The sequence below is a fragment of the Ambystoma mexicanum genome, chromosome 13, assembly GCF_040938575.1.
Source record: "Ambystoma mexicanum isolate Mex_15411 chromosome 13, UKY_AmexF1_1, whole genome shotgun sequence".
Classification (NCBI taxonomy): Eukaryota; Metazoa; Chordata; class Amphibia; order Caudata; family Ambystomatidae; genus Ambystoma; species Ambystoma mexicanum.
The window spans coordinates 291,740,067-291,759,479 of record NC_090938.1 but is presented as its reverse complement, the minus strand read 5'-3'; positions in this window follow the sequence as shown (position 1 = coordinate 291,759,479).

Genomic DNA, 19,413 nt, shown 5'->3' with positions numbered 1-19,413 from the left:
ATTCTGAGTCCGGGGCACGCTCACACGCTTCGTTTGCTTAGCAACCCTAAGCTAGAGGTGAACGGTGCTCGTTTGGCTTGAATACACCCGGCCGTTCCGTTGCCCTGCCGTGGCGACAAAACTGTGCAGGATTCTTCGATCGGGACGTCTTTTTACTCTGCACGACGACGAGACGTTCCCTGCTCTTCAGAACCTGCCAGAAGCTGCATCTATCGAGGAGAAGCTCGGGCCTGCTTGCTTCGGGGACCGGTGAGTAGATTAGCTAGGATCTGGTCGCCCTCCTGCAGTGCCCCTTGCTTTTCCCCGCTGTAAATACAGCACCCCTTGTCCGTACTCGCGCCCTGCTTCTGCCTCACAGTGGAGGCTGCGCTAGAGTCGCGGACCGTGTTCTCCTTCATTAGGGCGCCCTACAGAGCTGTCCAACGTCCTCCGAAGAGCTTCACCTTCTGCCCATTGGCACCGGCGTGTGCAGGTACTTTTGAGCGCTAGGCTCCACTCTTCGTAGGGATTGGACTACCATCTAGTTAGGGGCCTCAGAAGGCGGACATATCACACGCATTGGTTCGCACTGCCTGTTTTCCTTCCCCTGCAGGTGGATAACATATTTCGTGCTGCTAATGCTGTGAAACTGTGTATTCTGTATATATATTGGGTGGATAGTGTATGTGTTGGTTTAATATCGTTGTATATTGCTGCTTTTACTGTGGTTATTAGTTTCAAGGCCTTATAATAAATGTGTATCTATTTTTGATATAAACAACTGTTTGGAGTAGTTTGTAAGCGCTCTTGCTTTGTGTGCTCATTGCGGGCTTTCAGTCACCCTCACCCCTCTTGAGACCTAGTCTTGACCGCCGCGATCGCTACCTTGATTGGTCTGGCTTGTCCAGAGGTTACCCTGTTCCAAGTAATTAGGTTGGCCTTCTGAACTTCTGCGCCACCAGGACAGAGTTCAGAAATCCGTCTTAACAATATCCAACTCCTTCCCATTCCAATTCTGAGACCCTTCCTATACTATGAGACTTGATATCTCAATGCTTCTAATACCAAACCTGAGACCCGTAATATAACATGAGATGTGATATCCAAATCCTTCCCCTTCCAAACCTTAGACCCTTCCTTTATCCTGAGATGTGATATCCAACTCCTTCCCATTCCAATTCTGAGACCCTTCCGATATCATGAGATGTGATATCTCAAAGCTTCTAATATCAAACTTGAGACCCTCCCTATAGCATGAGAAGTGATATCCAAGTCCTTCCCATTCCAATCCTGAGACACTTCCTATAGCATGAGATGTGATATCTCACTGCTTATACCAAACCTGAGACCCTTCCCATAGCATGAGATGTGATATCCAACTCCTTCCCATTCCAATCCTCAGACCCTTCCTATAGCATGAGATGTGATATCTCAATGCTTCTAATATCAAACTTGAGACCCTACCTATAGCATGAGATGTGATATCCAAGTCCTTCCCATTCCAATCCTGAGACACTTCCTATAGCATGAGATGTGATATCTCAATGCTTCTAATACCAAACCTGAGACTCTTCCTATAACATGAGATGGGATATCCAACTCCTTCCCATTCCAATCCTGAGACCCTTTTGATAGCAGAGATGTGATATCTCAATGTTTATACCAAACCTGAGACCCTTCCTACGGCATGAGATGTCATATTCAACTCCTTCCCATTCCAATCCTGAGACCCTTCCTATAGCATGAGATGTGATATCCAACTCCTTCCCATTCCAATCCTGAGACCCTTCCTATAGCATGAGATGTGATGTCTCAATGCTTCTAATACCAAACCTGAGATCCTTCCTATAACATGAGATGTGATATCCAACTCCTTCCATTCCAATCCTGAGACCCTTCCTATAGCATGAGATGTGATATCTCAATGCTTATACCAAACCTGAGACCCTTCCTATAGCATGAGATGTGATATCCAACTCCTTCCCATTCCAATCCTGAGACCCTTCCTATAGCCTGAGATGTGATATCTCAATGCCTCTAATACCAAACCTGAGATCCTTCCTCTAACATGAAATGTGATATCCAACTCCTTCACTTTCCAAACCTGAGACCCTTCCTATAGCATGAGATGTGATGTCTCAATGCTTCTAATACCAAACCTGAGATCCTTCCTATAACATGAGATGGGATATCCAACTCCTTCCCATTCCAATCCTGAGACACTTCCGATAACAGAGATGTGATATCTCAATGTTTATACCAAACCTGAGACCCTTCCTATAACATATGTGATATCCAACTCCTTCCCGTTCCAAACCTGAGACCCTTCCTTTAGCATGAGATGTGATATCCAGCTCCTTCCCATTCCAATCCTGAGACACTTCCGATAGCATGAGATGTGATATCTCAATGCTTCTAATATCAAAACTGAGACCCTCCCTATAGCATGATATGTGATATCTAAGTCCTTCCCATTCCAATCCTGAGACCCTTCCTATAGCATGAGATGTGATATCTCAATGCTTCTACCAAACCTGAGACCCTTCCTTTAGCATGAGATGTGATATCCAATGTTATAGGAAGGGTCTCAGGTTTGGTATTAGAAGCATTGAGATATCACATCTCATGCTATAGGATGGGTCTCAGGATTGGAATGGGAAGGAGCTGGATATCACATCTCATGCTAAAGGAATGGTCTCAGGTTTGGAACGGGAAGGAGTTGGATATCACATATTGTTAGGAAAGATTTCGTAATTGTAGGGAATTTTCCTTCCATGTGGCAACCCCTAAACTTTTTGCTATTGTTTTTAACCTTGTTGTTGACTTTGCCAGAGAAGTACAGCCTTCTGCCGCACTTCTCTGGGCTTTCGCTCCTTTCTTACGGGGAAACTGACATGCCCTTAAGACAGTCAGTACCGGGGAACGTGGTTTCCCGTAGTTTCTTTTATCGTGTCGCAGCTTTAGTGCAACACGACACAAGAGGGCACTGTAAGCTAAGTTACAGCTCTCTTGGGTCTCTAGCCTTCTACAGGCCCTAGATTCTCTTTTAGGATGGTATTTGATCGGTGCAAGTCATTCAGGGACTCGAATGGTGGCAGCGATCGTTTTGTTATTTTGAGCTCCTTTTGGCGTTCTGAGCACGTTTTTCGCACTGAACCCAAAATGGTGGCCTGGCTCCCAAAATGGCCAGACCACGAGGCTCCTTTGTCTTGTCCACTGACCGTCTTGCTCCCTTCACCTTCCCCAGGTCGGGCGACCCGGGGCCTTCCTTATTTGGGCATGTACTTTCCCGCGAAACGTGGTTGCTTTCGCGGGCTTCTACATGTCGTTTGTGTGCCTCCAGGGTGTGGGCTGGGATGTCTGGTCCCAATACACATCCTGGGTGCCAGAGAGTCTGGGGTGGTGTGAATGCCTGGGACCACCGTGGTCCGTGATTGGTCCACGTATGGTATGTGTGTTGATGAGCGGATCTCCCATTGGCTCCCCTCCGTTTTGGCGCGAAGGGAACCGTGGATAAGAGGGAGCTGGAAACACCACTGTCATGTCGATCTCCTGAGTTCTCACGAACGAAGGAATACAGGAGCCAAGTATCCTGCAACCCAGAGGCTGGACCGAGGAATCGCTGGTGACCCGCTGAAGGAATCCTCCTTTGCACTGCTGTCGTCCTGTGAAACCCTTTCCTCCTTGGATCGAACCAGAAGGCCTGTACTGGTGCTTCGACCTTTGGAATAGCAGGAACAGCTATTCCCGGCGACTTCATCATCTCCTGCCCAGTAAGCCTTCGGAAGTGTCTCTGGGCCATCCAGTTGACTGACCAGCTTACAAGGGAGTCCTGCTCTGTAACTGCCGCCAGGTTGTGTTGTATTTCGAGTCCTTGTCACTCTCCCACGCTTCGTACACTTGGCGTTCCCAAGTCTGAAGGGAGGAGTGTACATTTGGCTTGAATACACACGGCCGCTCCGTTGTCCTGCTGCGGCAACAAAACTGTGCTGGTTTCGTCGATTGGGACGTCTTTTTGCTCTACACGACTACGAGGCGTTCCCTGCTCTTCTGAACCTGCCAGCTGCTGAAACAAACGTGGAGAAGCCTGGGTCTGCTTGCTTCGGGGACCGGTGAGTAGTTTAGCTAGGATCTGGTCGCCCTCCTGCAGTATCCCATTGCTTTTCCCTGCTGCGTAAAAACAGCACCCTTTTGGCCGTACTCGCGCTCTGCTTCTGCCTGCTGTGGAGGCTGCGCTTGAGTTGCGGAACCTGTTCTCCTTCTGCTGTGCACTAACCCGAACTGCCTGACTTCCTCCGAAGAGCTTCCCCTTTTGCCCGTTGGCACCGGCGTGGCAGGTACTTTGAGCACAAGGCTCCACTCTTCGCAGGGCTCGGACTTCCATCTAGTTAGGTGCCTCTAAAGGCGAACTGAGTCAAAAGCGTTATCGCACTGCCTGTTTTCCTTTCCTTTCAGGTGGACTACATATTTCGTGCTTTAAACGCTTGCGACTGTGTATTTGTATATATATTGTGTTGATTTGGTATGTGTTGGCTTAATACTGTGTTGTTGTGATTTTCTCGCTGCGGTCATTATTTTAAAGGCCTTAAAATAAATGTGTATCTATTTTTGATATAACAACTGTTTGGAGTAGTTTGTCAGCGCTCTTGCTTTGTGTGCTCACTGCGGGCTTTCAGTCACCCTCACCCCTCTTGAGACCTAGTCTTGACCGCCGCGATCGCTACCTTGATTGGTCTGGCTTGTCCAGAGGTTACCCTGTTCCAAGTAATTAGGTTGGCCTTCTGAACTTCTGCGCCACCAGGACAGAGTTCAGAAATCCGTCTTAACAAATTGGTGTACAGCGGTGGGATACGACTGAAGGTATCCAGTGTTGCGCTCGAACTAGGGCATTTCAGGTTATTCCAAACAGTACACGTAGTGAATTGTTGTAATATAACTTTAAAAAGGCCATAGTCCTATCAAACAGTATGGAAACAAATACGTTGTTAACTTTAAATGCTTCCAAATCAGAAACGCTGAAAAAGATGTGTGCGGAGAGAGGTGTTTCCTCTCAAGGCACAAAATTGGAAATGATCCAGAGAATCGTGGCGTGGCAAGAAGCGCAGCTTGACGCTATAACTTCCGAGGACAGTGCAGAAGGTGGTGGGGCTGCTCTCACTGGTAGAACCGACGGTTCTGCCGCTGCACTGATCCATCGCGACCACGAGGACAGGGAGGATGTAATGTCTAATGTTTCCTCTGCCAGTGCTGATGGGGAGAATATGCTTGAATTCAAGAAGCAAGAGCTGCGGTTTAGGCAGCAGGAGCTTGAATTCAGCATAGCCAAACTAAAAATCGAACAGGCAGAAATACAGAAAGACAGGGATCACCAGTTGGAACTGGCCAAGCTTCAGGTTGCAAATGGATCCAAGGGTCCTGGACATGGTTCTGGGGCTTCCTCTCATCCACGGTTTCCAAAAGATCTGCTCAGTGTGTATGAAGAGAGGAATGACATTATGGACTGGCTGAATGCGTTTGAGTATGCATGCGAGGTCCAGGAAGTTGACAATGCTGATAAGATTGCGTGGTTGCTCAGTAGACTGCCCCATTCTGGCTGCAGTGCCATTATGGAAATGTCGAAGGCTGAGCGGGCTGATTTCGCAATGTTAAAGCAGACTCTCATTTTAAAGTTTGGGAAGACTCCGGCCCAATATTTAAAGCGTTTTCGAGAGTATAAGAAAAAGGAAGGTGGTACTTGGGTATCTTATGTCGCTGAATCTTTGAAAAACTTAACTGGCTGGGTCGAAGGTTATAAGGTTTCTACCTTCGAAGGCATGATCAATCTGGTCATGCTGGAACACATTTTTGCTTCTTCTTCCCCGGAGCTTAAGCAGCATTTGGCCGATTCGAAGGAGATAGATCCTAAGAAGCTGGCCATTGCAGCAGACTTATGGGTGTCACATCGAGTGTCCCATAAGGACAAAACTCATCCTGGTAAGCAGGAGGAAGGGAAAAAGTCCAAAGATATGGAGGGTGGGGAATCTGCTAAATCTTCTTCCCATAAGGGCCACAAAAAGAAAAACAAGGGTAAGACACAAGAGAACTCACAGGGTAGTGGAGGTCCGCCTCCAAAACAGAACTCTGGTTACAATAAGCCTCCCTACGTAAACAGACCCACTGGGGCTTGTTTTTCTTGTGGAGCAACTGACCATGTGAAGGGGGATCCCCGTTGTAAGGTTAGACCTTTGGGGGTCCACTCCGCTAATCTGGCCTTCTCCTCCTACGAGGAAGAAGAGATTACAGGAGCATCCTTCTCCTCAGACTCATTTCCCAGCGGAATAGAGGCTGAGGTAGTTTTAGTGTCCCTGGGTTCCTGGGAGCCTAAAGTCGCAGAGGCTTATGCTAGGATTCCGGATAATACCAAGCACTACTTTAAAGACAGTGTGCTGATCAATGGAGTGGATACTCCAGCTCTTAGGGATAGTGGGTGCAGTCGAACTGTAGTGGATTCTACCTTGGTAGACTCAGAGGAAGTTGTCAGAGCTACTCTGATGCCCACTAAATTGGCTGACGGCCCCCTCCGTATGTTTCCCGTGATCCCTGTAAATCTTACTTTAAATGGTACAGCAGTCAGGATTCCAGTGAGCATTCAGAGAAACGTCCCGGGAAAGGTCTTGTTGGGCAATGATCTCAGAGCTTTAGGGCTCGTAGGAGACACTGCCGAAAGACCCTACACACGGTCTCAAGCACGGGCAGCATTGGCCAAGTCCAATACGCCGCCCCAGCCGAAGGGGAAACCCAAGGCGAAAGGAGTCTACAAGTCAAGACGAGGGAAAGAGAATATTCCCCCGAGCTCGCCTACCACTGCGGTGGAGGAAGTTGGTCAATCGCCCGGGCCTGACGAGGAGGTGGCGATGCCTGAAGTATTCGACCCCAACGATCATCCTGAACTAAAAGACTTGTTAGTTGAAGGAGGTCCTGATAGGGACGAATTCAGTAAAGGCCAACGTGAGTGCCCATCTCTGGAAGGCCTAAGGAGACAGGCCTGCTCCCAGCTTGAGGGTGAACCTCCTGGGAAGCATAGGATTTATTGGGAAGGTGGACTCCTGTATAGTGAGCCCACAGAGTCTACAGAAGGAGACCATAGGAGGTTGGTGGTTCCCCTTGCTGTTAGGCCCTTCCTCCTGCAGTTGGCGCATGAAGTTCCCCTTGCTGGTCACCTTGGTATTAAGAGGACCAAGCAAAGGTTATCCATGCACTTCTACTGGCCCAAGATGGGGGTGCAAGTAGAAAGTCACTGTAGGAGTTGTGCCTCCTGCCAGTTGTCTGGTAAGGTTGGCGCGACAATCCAAGCTCCGTTGGTACCGCTCCCAGTTGTGGGGGTACCATTTGAAAGGGTAGGGATCGACATCGTTGGTCCCCTTGACCCGCAAACATCCTCGGGCAATAGGTTTATCCTGGTGCTGGTCGACCATGCAACCAGGTATCCTGAGGCCATCCCATTGAAGACTGTAACTGCCAAGTCAGTTGCAAAAGCTTTACTCGGCATATTTACTAGGGTTGGCTTCCCTAAAGAAGTTGTGTCAGACCGTGGCAGCAACTTTATGTCGAAGTATATGCAGGCTATGTGGAAAGAATGTGGGGTCACCTACAAGTTCTCTTCTGCATACCACCCCAGACCAATGGTCTGGTGGAACGTTTCAACAGAACGTTAAAGAGCATGATTGGGGCTCTGGAGGAGCCCCAGAGAAGAAAATGGGATCTTCTTTTACCATGCCTACTGTTTGCCTACCGAGAGGTACCACAGGAGGGTGTTGGCTTCAGCCCCTTCGAACTTCTGTTCGGTCATCCCGTACGGGGACCCTTAGCCATCGTCAAAGAGGGATGGGAGATGCCCACTCCCCCTGTTACTACCAATGTAGTTGACTATGTGCTAGGGCTCAGAAAACGGATGGTACTTCTGATGGGCTTGGCTAGTGATAAATTGAAGGCAGGGCAAGCGCTGGTGAAACATTGGTACGACCAGAAAGCTTCCCTCATCAACTTTACACCTGGTCAGCAAGTCCTGATCATGAATCCAATAAGGCCTCGCGCTTTACAGGACAAATGGTCAGGCCCTTACACAGTGGTGGAGCCCCTGGGTGAGGTGAACTATTTAGTGGACCTTGTAAGGCCTGGACAGGCTCCAAAAGTGTTCCACGTGAATAGGCTGAAGGCTTTCGTCCCAAGAGTCGAAATCGCAGCACTGCTACTGGCTTCAGATGTTGAGGAAGAGGAGTCAGAACCTCTCCCCGACCTGTTCCAAAGCGGTCCTTCAGATAGCTCCGTTGAGGGTGTCCGAGTGGCCCCTCACCTGACTTCTGATCAGCAGGCTGAGGTGAAAAGTTTGCTTAGGCAGTTTTCCCCCCTGTTTTCACAGTCCCCTGGTTTGACACCTTGGTGCAAACATAACATTGACACAGGAGACAGTGTACCTACCAAAAGTAGGGGATACAGGATGTCGGATAAAGTACGGTCTTATATTAAGACCGAGGTCAACAAGATGTTAGACCTTGGGGTGATTGAACCCTCTAGTAGTCCTTGGTCCAGTCCTGTGGTTTTGGTTCCAAAGGCAGGCACTTCTGAATTGAGGTTCTGCGTGGATTACAGGGCTCTGAATGCTGTCACCAAGACAGATGCACACCCCTTGCCTCGAACAGATGAGCTGGTGGATACTTTGGGTGCCTCCAAGTACCTCAGCACGTTTGACCTCACTGCTGGCTATTGGCAAATAGCTTTAGCAGAACATGCCAAGGAGAAGACAGCATTTTCTACTCCAGACGGCCTTTACCAATTCCGGGTAATGCCGTTCGGGTTGAAGAATGCACCTGCCACTTTCCAGAGGCTTGTGAATCATGTGTTGAATGGGTTGGACGAAATCTGTCTTGCATATCTCGACGATATAGCAGTTTTCAGTGCCACCTGGGAAGACCATGTGAAACACCTCAGGATTGTGCTCCAGGCTCTTCAGAAAGCCCACTTGACCATAAAGGCTAGTAAATGCCAGATTGGACAAGGCTCAGTGGTTTACCTTGGACATGAAGTAGGTGGAGGGAGGATACAGCCTCTACCCAGTAAAGTACAAGCAGTACAAGACTGGCCTACCCCCACTACGCAAACCCAAGTGAGAGCCTTCTTAGGACTCACGGGGTATTATCGCAATTTTGTGGCAGACTATGGTACCATAGCTGCTCCTCTGACTGCCCTCACAACTCCGAAGAAACCCAAGAAGGTAACTTGGACCGACGAGTGTGAGAAGGCCTTCAATGGCTTAAAAGACTCCTTGTGCCAGGCCCCTGTGCTCAGGGCCCCTGATTATCAAAGACCTTTTATCGTGCAGACGGATGCCTCTGACACTGGGATAGGAGCTGTACTATCACAAGTAGATGAGAAGGGTAAGGAACACCCTATCGGTTTTATTAGTCGCCAGCTTAAGGACAGAGAGCTCAGATGGTCCACGGTAGAGAAAGAATGTTTCTCTGTTGTGTGGGCCCTAAGGAAGCTGAGGCCCTACCTCTATGGGACCCACTTCACTGTGCAGACTGACCATAAGCCGTTAAAGTGGCTAATGAACATGAAGGGGGAGAATCCAAAGTTGCTTAGGTGGTCCATAAGTCTTCAAGGCTTCGACTTCACTATTGAGCATAGACCAGGTGTCCAACATAGCAATGCTGATGGGTTGTCCAGAATGTTTAACCGACCTGAACAAGAGACTCATCCAGGGGTGGATTAGTTCCCCCTGTCCATAGTCTGGGAGGGGCGAGTGTTAGGAAAGATTTCGTAATTGTAGGGAATTTTCCTTCCATGTGGCAACCCCTAAACTTTTTGCTATTGTTTTTAACCTTGTTGTTGACTTTGCCAGAGAAGTACAGCCTTCTGCCGCACTTCTCTGGGCTTTCGCTCCTTTCTTACGGGGAAACTGACATGCCCTTAAGACAGTCAGTACCGGGGAACGTGGTTTCCCGTAGTTTCTTTTATCGTGTCGCAGCTTTAGTGCAACACGACACAAGAGGGCACTGTAAGCTAAGTTACAGCTCTCTTGGGTCTCTAGCCTTCTACAGGCCCTAGATACTCTTTTAGGATGGTATTTGATCGGTGCAAGTCATTCAGGGACTCGAATGGTGGCAGCGATCGTTTTGTTTATTTTGAGCTCCTTTTGGCGTTCTGAGCACGTTTTTCGCACTGAACCCAAAATGGTGGCCTGGCTCCCAAAATGGCCAGACCACGAGGCTCCTTTGTCTTGTCCACTGACCGTCTTGCTCCCTTCACCTTCCCCAGGTCGGGCGACCCGGGGCCTTCCTTATTTGGGCATGTACCTTCCCGCGAAACGTGGTTGCTTTCGCGGGCTTCTACATGTCGTTTGTGTGCCTCCAGGGTGTGGGCTGGGATGTCTGGTCCCAATACACATCCTGGGTGCCAGAGAGTCTGGGGTGGTGTGAATGCCTGGGACCACCGTGGTCCGTGATTGGTCCACGTATGGTATGTGTGTTGATGAGCGGATCTCCCATTGGCTCCCCTCCGTTTTGGCGCGAAGGGAACCGTGGATAAGAGGGAGCTGGAAACACCACTGCCATGTCGATCTCCTGAGTTCTCACGAACGAAGGAATACAGGAGCCAAGTATCCTGCAACCCAGAGGCTGGACCGAGGAATCGCTGGTGACCCGCTGAAGGAATCCTCCTTTGCACTGCTGTCGTCCTGTGAAACCCTTTCCTCCTTGGATCGAACCAGAAGGCCTGTACTGGTGCTTCGACCTTTGGAATAGCAGGAACAGCTATTCCCGGCGACTTCATCATCACCTGCCCAGTAAGCCTTCGGAAGTGTCTCTGGGCCATCCAGTTGACTGACCAGCTTACAAGGGAGTCCTGCTCTGTAACTGCCGCCAGGTTGTGTTGTATTTCGAGTCCTTGTCACTCTCCCATGCTTCGTACACTTGGCGTTCTGTAAGGATATTTGGCGTGTTACAGTACACAGTACAGCAATACTGCACAAGTAGCACAATTTTTTTTGCAGCACCACCACCACAAGGGTGCGGTGCATGGCTATATGGGTTAGCAGATTAACAAGGAAAGACAGACTATTCAGTAAAAAACGATTTTAACATATAAGATGCAAATCTATTTTTGCAGTTAAAAGCACACGTGTTCATTTAAAAATGCACACTATTTTTCACCTGAAATGCCTATATTGCTAGAGACACATTTGAAAATTAACAGCTAACCTATTAACCATTAACCTGACTAATAAAACCTTATTTTAATATAACCCACTAATAAAATGTGTTCTCTACTGCAGAATTAGGCATACTCTGAAAACCAGTTAAATGAGTGTGCAGATTTTTTTTTCTTCTCTTCTCTGCCTGATTATCCGTGTTGTTGTGCACAGTAACGGCAGGAAGGAGGAAGTCAGATTTGCAACAATTGCAAATGTATAAGCGAAGCTATTGTTGAAGAGTAGGAGGATGAGAGATGATGGATTTCATTGGGACACGTCATAAAGAGGGCTGAGAGGAAAGTTTTAGTGGGCAGTAGCAGGGAAAAAGACAGGGAGACATCTTTCTGCACTACTGGGGAGAAGACCTGGCTGTGGGGTCCTGACTGAATGCAAATTCCGGTGTCCTGCTGCAGTCGACATTGGGGAGAGCAGAAAGAAAAACCTGTCCACTGGCTGAGGCAGTCCTATCTGAAAAAGCTGGGAATTCCAGGCAATGACCCCGGCTTGAGAAGGCAAGCGTTCCTTTTTGCTGGAGTTAATCCAAGAGAGCCACATTCACAGAGAGAAGCCTCTGAACAGATAAGGTAATTACCTAACTGGGGGAGCTGTGTGTGTGCACGGAAATATGCAGTCAGTGTAGAAAAATGAAAGTCCCGTGCGTGTCTTAATCAAGTGCTAATGTTGCAATTTAAGTTCTGTTCTCCGCCACTATAATTGCAGTGTGTCATAGAAAATGCTTTGATTGTTCCATTTTATTGCTGTAAAGAATGAGATCATGTCTAAATGCAACTTTTATAATACAGAAAATATTTGAAAACAGACGGGTGGTTTATTTTCTATTTACCATTACAATGCCAATGATGTGGGGAGATTTTTAAACAGTGCAATGGTCATTTTAAGACAGATGTGTGTATGTCAGAATCAGTATGAATAATTGTGAGTAACTGTAGCATAACTTGTTGGAGGTACATGAGCCAACGGGAAGAGAGACTCTCTGAACATAGCTCCCTACCGTATATAAGGTAGTGGAAATTACCACAAGACTACCACATATAGCTCTCTGTCGTAAATAAGTCAGTGAGTTTGCCCATGGTGGCGCACCAACACTATCACTGGAAATTGTGGTATCCCTAGAATGCAGGTCTGAGGTCTCTCTAGTGATCACACGAAAAATCTAAGCGAAGATAAGGGATTCTGGACATTGGGGCCACAAATAAAACAATGGAATTATGCTCACCAAAATACCACCAACCACGTATACCAAATAAGCAGGTCTGGGTGCTGAAATAATGCATGTCCATTGTATTATTGTTGCACATGGCCAAATCTGAATACAAAGAGTGATTATTGCTAAGTTATTTTTCGGCGGTAATAAAATACCGTCAGGCCCCAAATCTCCACAAAATACCCTACATATTTATGGTGCGTTGCAGGCCGGGAAAGTGATCACAGAGTACCTACTGGGCGTGGCAAGTGTGTCTCACACTGCCATTTGCACATTAAAGGGAACCCATTTTATAATAGCAGTGTGCCACTAAAAACGAATTTCAGAATGTCACAAAGGGAAACTACATTCTCAGATCTAGTGCAATATTTAGAGGCAAAGTTATTTGCACATGGGAATTGGTCTTCGAACAGTACCTTAGAATGGAGTAACCGCATTCAGGGTGAGGTGCAGAAAGAAAAACTAGACAATATTTTTGCAGAAGGCAGCATAATTCAGGTCTGCCTTACAAGATTATTGAATGCAGCCGATAAAAGTGCAGAGAAAGACTGTTTAATACGGCTATGCGGCAAAATATGGTTTATTTTAAACAAGTCCCTGCGAATGCAAGAGAATGATACTCAGCTAATTAACAGGTTAAAGACTGAATTAGATGGGGCAAGTAAAAATCAGGAAATGTTGAGAGCAGAATTGGATGTATGCCAAAAAGACATGCAATTAAAATGCAGAGACTTTGATACTCAGTTATCCAAAAGCAAGAAACAATTTGAAGATAGTGAGCAAGAATTGACACACTTAAAAGCCTTAGTGGATCACATTAGGCAGGATAAAGATGAGGTTGTTTCAGAAATGCAGATTTTACAAAAAGAACATTGCGAAAAAGAAGGTGATCTCCAGAGTGCAGAACAAGAAATGATTAAAATGATCCAAGAAAGAGACAAGAGAAATAAAGAGTTCAATGAATGCCAAATGCAAATGTGCGATATGCAGGAGGCAATTAATAAAATGAGTGATGAAAATAATTATTTGCATGATGAAGCCAACAGACTCCTTAAAAAGTGTAAGGACTTAGAACAGCAAATGTGCATTCCCAGGTCCCAGGAGAGGCGGCAGGGTACCACATTCAATGGAGTGGAGGTGAATTCTAGCTCTGCCCAAAGAGCTAGTGCCCCAGTGACTGGGCCGGTGACTGAACTTGGTTGCAGCGCCCTTGGGGGATTTGATACTCCCATTGGGGGCAGCCACCAATCTCATACACCTGAAAACAGGATTGAATCACAAAATAGTGCAATTCCATGCATTGCAACAAGTAGCCCCATAAAAATAATGAAATCCATTAAAGCCCTGATCAAACCATTTAAAAAGGGAGGTGAATGCTGCATTGAGGATCACTTAGAAGCGGTGCATGACATTTTTAAAGCGCTCCAGATACCTAAGGAACAGTACAGACAATATTTTCATTTAACTTTAGATGCCCCGACGGCCAGCATCATAAGGGGATTAAATGAACAGCAGAATATGACATGGCTGGAGTTTGAAAAAGAAATTAGGCGTCATTTTTCTCCTTTTCAGTCATTGCAGGAGGCAAAGAAAGTCGCGTACACTATTACTGCTGGACCTAATACATCACCTCGCCAATTTTTACAAGACTTAAAAAGAGCATTCTCTCGCTTTGATGTATCTTTTGACTCAAATTCCAATGAGTTTAAAACTGCATACTTCTATGGGCTACAGAAAGACATCATATCCCAATTGGTCCGTGAATTTGACCGTGACAAGTCCCTTGAATGGATTGTACATCAAAGCACCAAGCTATATGAGGTACTCTATTGTCAGGGTAGAGAAAGTGATAAAATGAAAGATACTAGGCCTAAATCTAAAGAACCCTCAGCCACAGTAATGGAAATCAGGTCAGCCAAAATGTCCCTTGAGTCTGCTCAAAGCCAAGGTAAAAATAATGTGACACCTGAACAAAGGGGTAATCAACAAAGATCGCCATTTCCTGTACCAATGTTCCAATCACATGATCCTAGTAATAGAGAGAGCTACATCAGCCCTAGATATTTAGGAGATAGACCCCGGGTAAGATACCGGTCTGATATGGCAGGTATGAACAATAACCAGAGACAAAATCAAGATCAAAGAAATGATGGTCCCTACCAGTCATTGGGGACACAGAGCAGATTTGATCCCAGCACCATGATATATGGTAATCAGGATAGGCCCCGATATGTGGATCGATTTACTGATAATGGAAATCAACATAGGGGCCAGTACCCACAATCTGAGAGACAGGACATGAGGCAAAACGTGAACTACAGTCCACGCCAGTACAATGATTCCCCACCAGGGGACTATAATCAAAGGATGGGTGCAACCCGCTCCCCTCCACAAATGAATCAAGAGTTCAGAAACCATCCCAACCGGTATCAATCACCTGAGAGGTATCAGAATAGATCCAATCAGGGGGAAAACAACCAATATCGACCTAGGCCACAGAAAGAGGATCCTAGAGAGGTGGAAAGGTTCCAATGCCTTGAGGCCCAAGTGAAAATGTTAGCTGAGCAAATAGGAAAGCTCTATACAGCGCAAAAACAACCTTCCAAAGAGGGGGCTGATGGCCATAGCAATGACCGGGGGGCTTCCGAAAAGTGACTAAGTACTCATGATAACTGCAGTGCCAAAATGACAGATTGCTCTGATATAACTTTGCATAACGACTCTGAGATGACTAATGGATTAAAAATGAAAGTACCAGTAAATGAAATTGTGATAGAAAGTGTAAATACTTCTAAAAAAGAGGTACGGTTTAACTTAGAGCTAAATAAAACAGTAAAGATTTGCACAAATGAAAAAGAAACATTAGGAATTCCAAAAGAACAAAGGGACAGATTTAAGAAAAATGACTCATGCATGGGGAATACCAGTGAACAGGGAGTAAGTGGGGATGCCATAGCTCCTTCCCTGGGCAAGCAAAACAATGACCAAACACAGACAGAAAAAGGAAATACTCACAAGGAGGGTACAAGTCAATCACCTGAAAAATTCTTTGAGCCACATATTTTTGAAGAGGCTGAAAGGGCTGGTATTACACTAAATGATCACAAATGCACAGAATTAAAAAATGACGAATTGCTGAATGATGTTGTTACACATGTTCAGTTGGAAGGTTGTAATGTGGTCTCTGATGTTACCCAGATGGATGGGCGAACGGTGGCCACACTCCAAAAAACCTTTGAACATGGAGAAATGAATAAAATATCTCGCACAGAAATGGGTAAAAAGGAGGAAAAAATGTCTTTTCATTTACCAATGTGCTTAACCAAAAGTGAAAAAGACCTGAGAAAGGTGAGCCCTGAAATCAGTAAGAATTCACATTTCTTATGTGTATTAGAGGAAGTTGAGGACAGATATTATGCACCCATCACTGTAGAAGAAAAATGCCACACCTTTGCTATGATTGACACTGGCGCACAGGCCACAATTATGTCAGAGGAGCTGGTAAAGAGTATCAATGAAGGGAGGCCTCCACAGAGTCAGATCACAGTGAAGGCAAATCAAGGCCCAGTGCATAACTTTAATGGGGAGGAGGTGCCCATCATAGGTGTAACTGAGGTTGACATAAAAATAGGAAAGCACAGAATGAAACAAGAGGTATTGATCACATCTATTTGTGAAATTCCATTTCTGATGGGGACAGATTGCCTGAAAAGATTGTCTCCTCTCATAGATGGGGTGAATGGAGTGCTGTGGTCCTTAACCAAAAAACCATTGAGGCCTAAGAAACTAAAATCACAAAACAGCAATATAAAAGAATGTCACACCGTTGCCAAAACAAATGATGCTGTGGAGGTATATCTCCAGAATAGCTGCATACCTAGTGTCACTGTTATATTAATGTGTCAAGACAAAGATCAGAGCGACAATGAAAAACTACCTGTACAAATATACTTGGACCCAAGGAAAGATTGGCAGACTGCTATAGATGAGCACACATTACGTTTTTACTTAAAAGAGAATACATGCAAACAGAATATTGTTCCTAAAACAGATTCAGAAAAACACATTACCACTCTGGCAGAGATACACATGGAAGATGAGCAACCATGGGTTCACGTTGGTATAAATGATTATCTTAAAACAATAAAAGCCACTTTAGCGCTTGAACATGAAAGGAGTTTCATTAATGAGAAATTGTTGCAAAAAATTATGGAGAGGGAAGAAATCCCGAAATTTAGGATTAAAAACCAATATGTTTCTGGGTTGGACAGTCCAGACTTTGAAAACCGAATTACAGGCAGATGCATGCTTAAAATTAGCATTGGGCAGAAAACAATTTACCATAATGTATGGATAGTGAGTGGAGCACAAAATGAATTTTACATGGGCAATGACATCATGCACAGAATGTGTATGGTGTTAGATTTCCTTAATCAAAAAATATGGTCACGCCTAGGTGGGCCGGCGCCTGAATTTGAAGACAAAAGAAGGGCTTATCATTGTGCACAACTAGTTCCTTATGCAGTCGAATTACAGATGAGGAAAAATACTATTGTTCCTGCATTTACAAAACAGTTTGCAATAACACTGAAATGCAAAAATGGACAGCAGATGAAAGGCTCTGATGCATTTGTATGCCTGAATGAATCCATAAAACAGCAAGGCCTGGATTATGAATACATTCCATTGGTAGACATTGGTGAGGGATCTGTAAAAATCATGGTAAATAATAAAGGTTGTCAAGATATTCATTTAGAGGAAAACTCCCCATTAGGAATGGCCATACAAAAATCACATTATACGGCAGATTTAAATAACATGGTGATTGGGAATATTCCTGAAAAATATGTAGATGCCAAGGGCGAGTTGCCAGAACACCTGGACTCTCAGCCCAAAGGAATATTTAAAATTCATTCTGTGTATCCTTATGATTCAAATGAGACAGTGTGCTGCCATCAAGAGGATTGCATAATATTTAATTTAAATGAAAATGAAACAGGAAATCAGCCCATTGAAGTGGAAGCTGATCTGCCAAAATATTTGAAAGTGGCAGCTCTACAAAAAGACACAGCCACACAGTTAGAGGAAAGCGCTGAGATTCCTTTACCAGAAGAGTTTCCAGAATTTTCCAGAATGGTAGAAGAGCAGATCTCCTTAGCGGATGCATGTGACAGCGATGAGGATCGACGCAATCTGAGGGAAATATTTATGGAGTTTAAGGATGTATTTGCAAAAGATGCTTATGATTGTGGTTTAACTGATTTACATGTGGCCACACTACCAGAAGGTTGTAGCAGAAATCCAGTGTTTGTACGCCAGTATAGACTACCGCTGGCATGTTTAGAATCATTGGCAGAGATTATTAAAAATTTGGAATCACGGGGAATAATTAGGCCCATTCATAGCACATCCAATACGCCTATTTTAGGTGTGTTAAAGCCAAATGGTCAATGGCGGCTGTGTGCAGACTTAAGAGAGTTAAATAAAAGAGTACCAGTATCTAGATGGCCACTACCATTCATTGATCAGGGCCTAGCTCAGATACATGGTTCAAATGTATTTACCACGTTAGATCTCACATCTGGATATTGGTGTGTGCCATTGGCAGAGGAGATACAACACCTATTTTCCTTTACATTTGACAGGACTCAATATGCCTGGCTTAGAGCTCCGTTCGGGTACATCAATAGTGGGAGTGAATTTGGCATATTTTTGAGAAAGGCCATGCCAGATGCAGCGGAAAGAGGAACAATAGTTTATGTGGATGATGTCTTGATAAAAAATGAAAACCTTAAAAGCCATTTTGATGAAATAAGACATGTGCTTGGCCAATTGCAGAAAGCAGGCGCCAAAGTATCTTTGCAAAAAGCACAATGGTGCAAGAAAAAAGTGAACTTTCTAGGGCATGAAGTGACTGAACATGGGCTAAATCCACAAAGGAAGAAAATAGAGGCCATACAAAGATTAAAAGATCCTAAAAATGAGAAAGGAGTAAAAAGTTTATTAGGGATGACAGGCTATAACAGAAAGTTCATTGAGAATTATGCAGAAATCACTCAACCATTGACTAAACTGCTTAAACTAAATACTCCCTGGAGATGGGAAAGAGAGCAGTCTGATGCAGTGGCTAGATTGAAGGAATGTCTTGTAAAGGCACCATGTTTAGCATACCCCATAAAGGACAGGGATTTCTTTATAGAAATAGGCTTTTCTGAACATTGTATGTCAGCAGTGTTATCACAAAAACACGATTTGAATCACAAAACCATTGCATATGCAAGTAAGGCATTTTCCCAAGTTGAAATGAAATTTAATGAATGCGAAAAGGCCCTATTAACCACTGTGTGGGCGCTACAACATTTCCGCCCCATTGTTCAGGGAGAAAAGGTGATTATTGAAACAAATCATCAACCTTTGCAATTTTTAGAGAGTAAAAGAATTAGATCAGGCAATCTAGCACAATCCAGAATCACTTCATGGACGCTGGCATTACAAGGTTTTCCCGTAGAAGTAAGATATGGACAAAATAAAAAGAGCCCAATTGCTCAAGGGTTAGCTGACTTACATGACTGTGCAGCTGAACAAATAACAAATGAAATGGATGTGGAAGCTGGTTTACAGGAATTTGAACAATCACCACACAAAGCTTTTGATGAAAAAACATGCAAGGATTTGCCAACTGTATATGTGGATGGTTGTGCTTTTCACATTGAAAATGACAGTAATAAACAATTAGTGGCAGGAATAGGAAATGTCTGGTTGAAATGTGAAGGCGTTCCTAGTATAGGGATGAGGATTGGAGATAGGAGCAGTCAGGTGGCGGAATTGGCAGCCATCTATAAAGCAATTGCTACTGCAGTTGATAAAAAGTTCAGTGAAATTGTCCTGGTGACTGATTCTGACTATGCACGGAATAGCTTTGTGGAGTATTTGCCTGGTTGGAAAGCAAGAGGCATGGTTACATACAACAAAAAGCCAC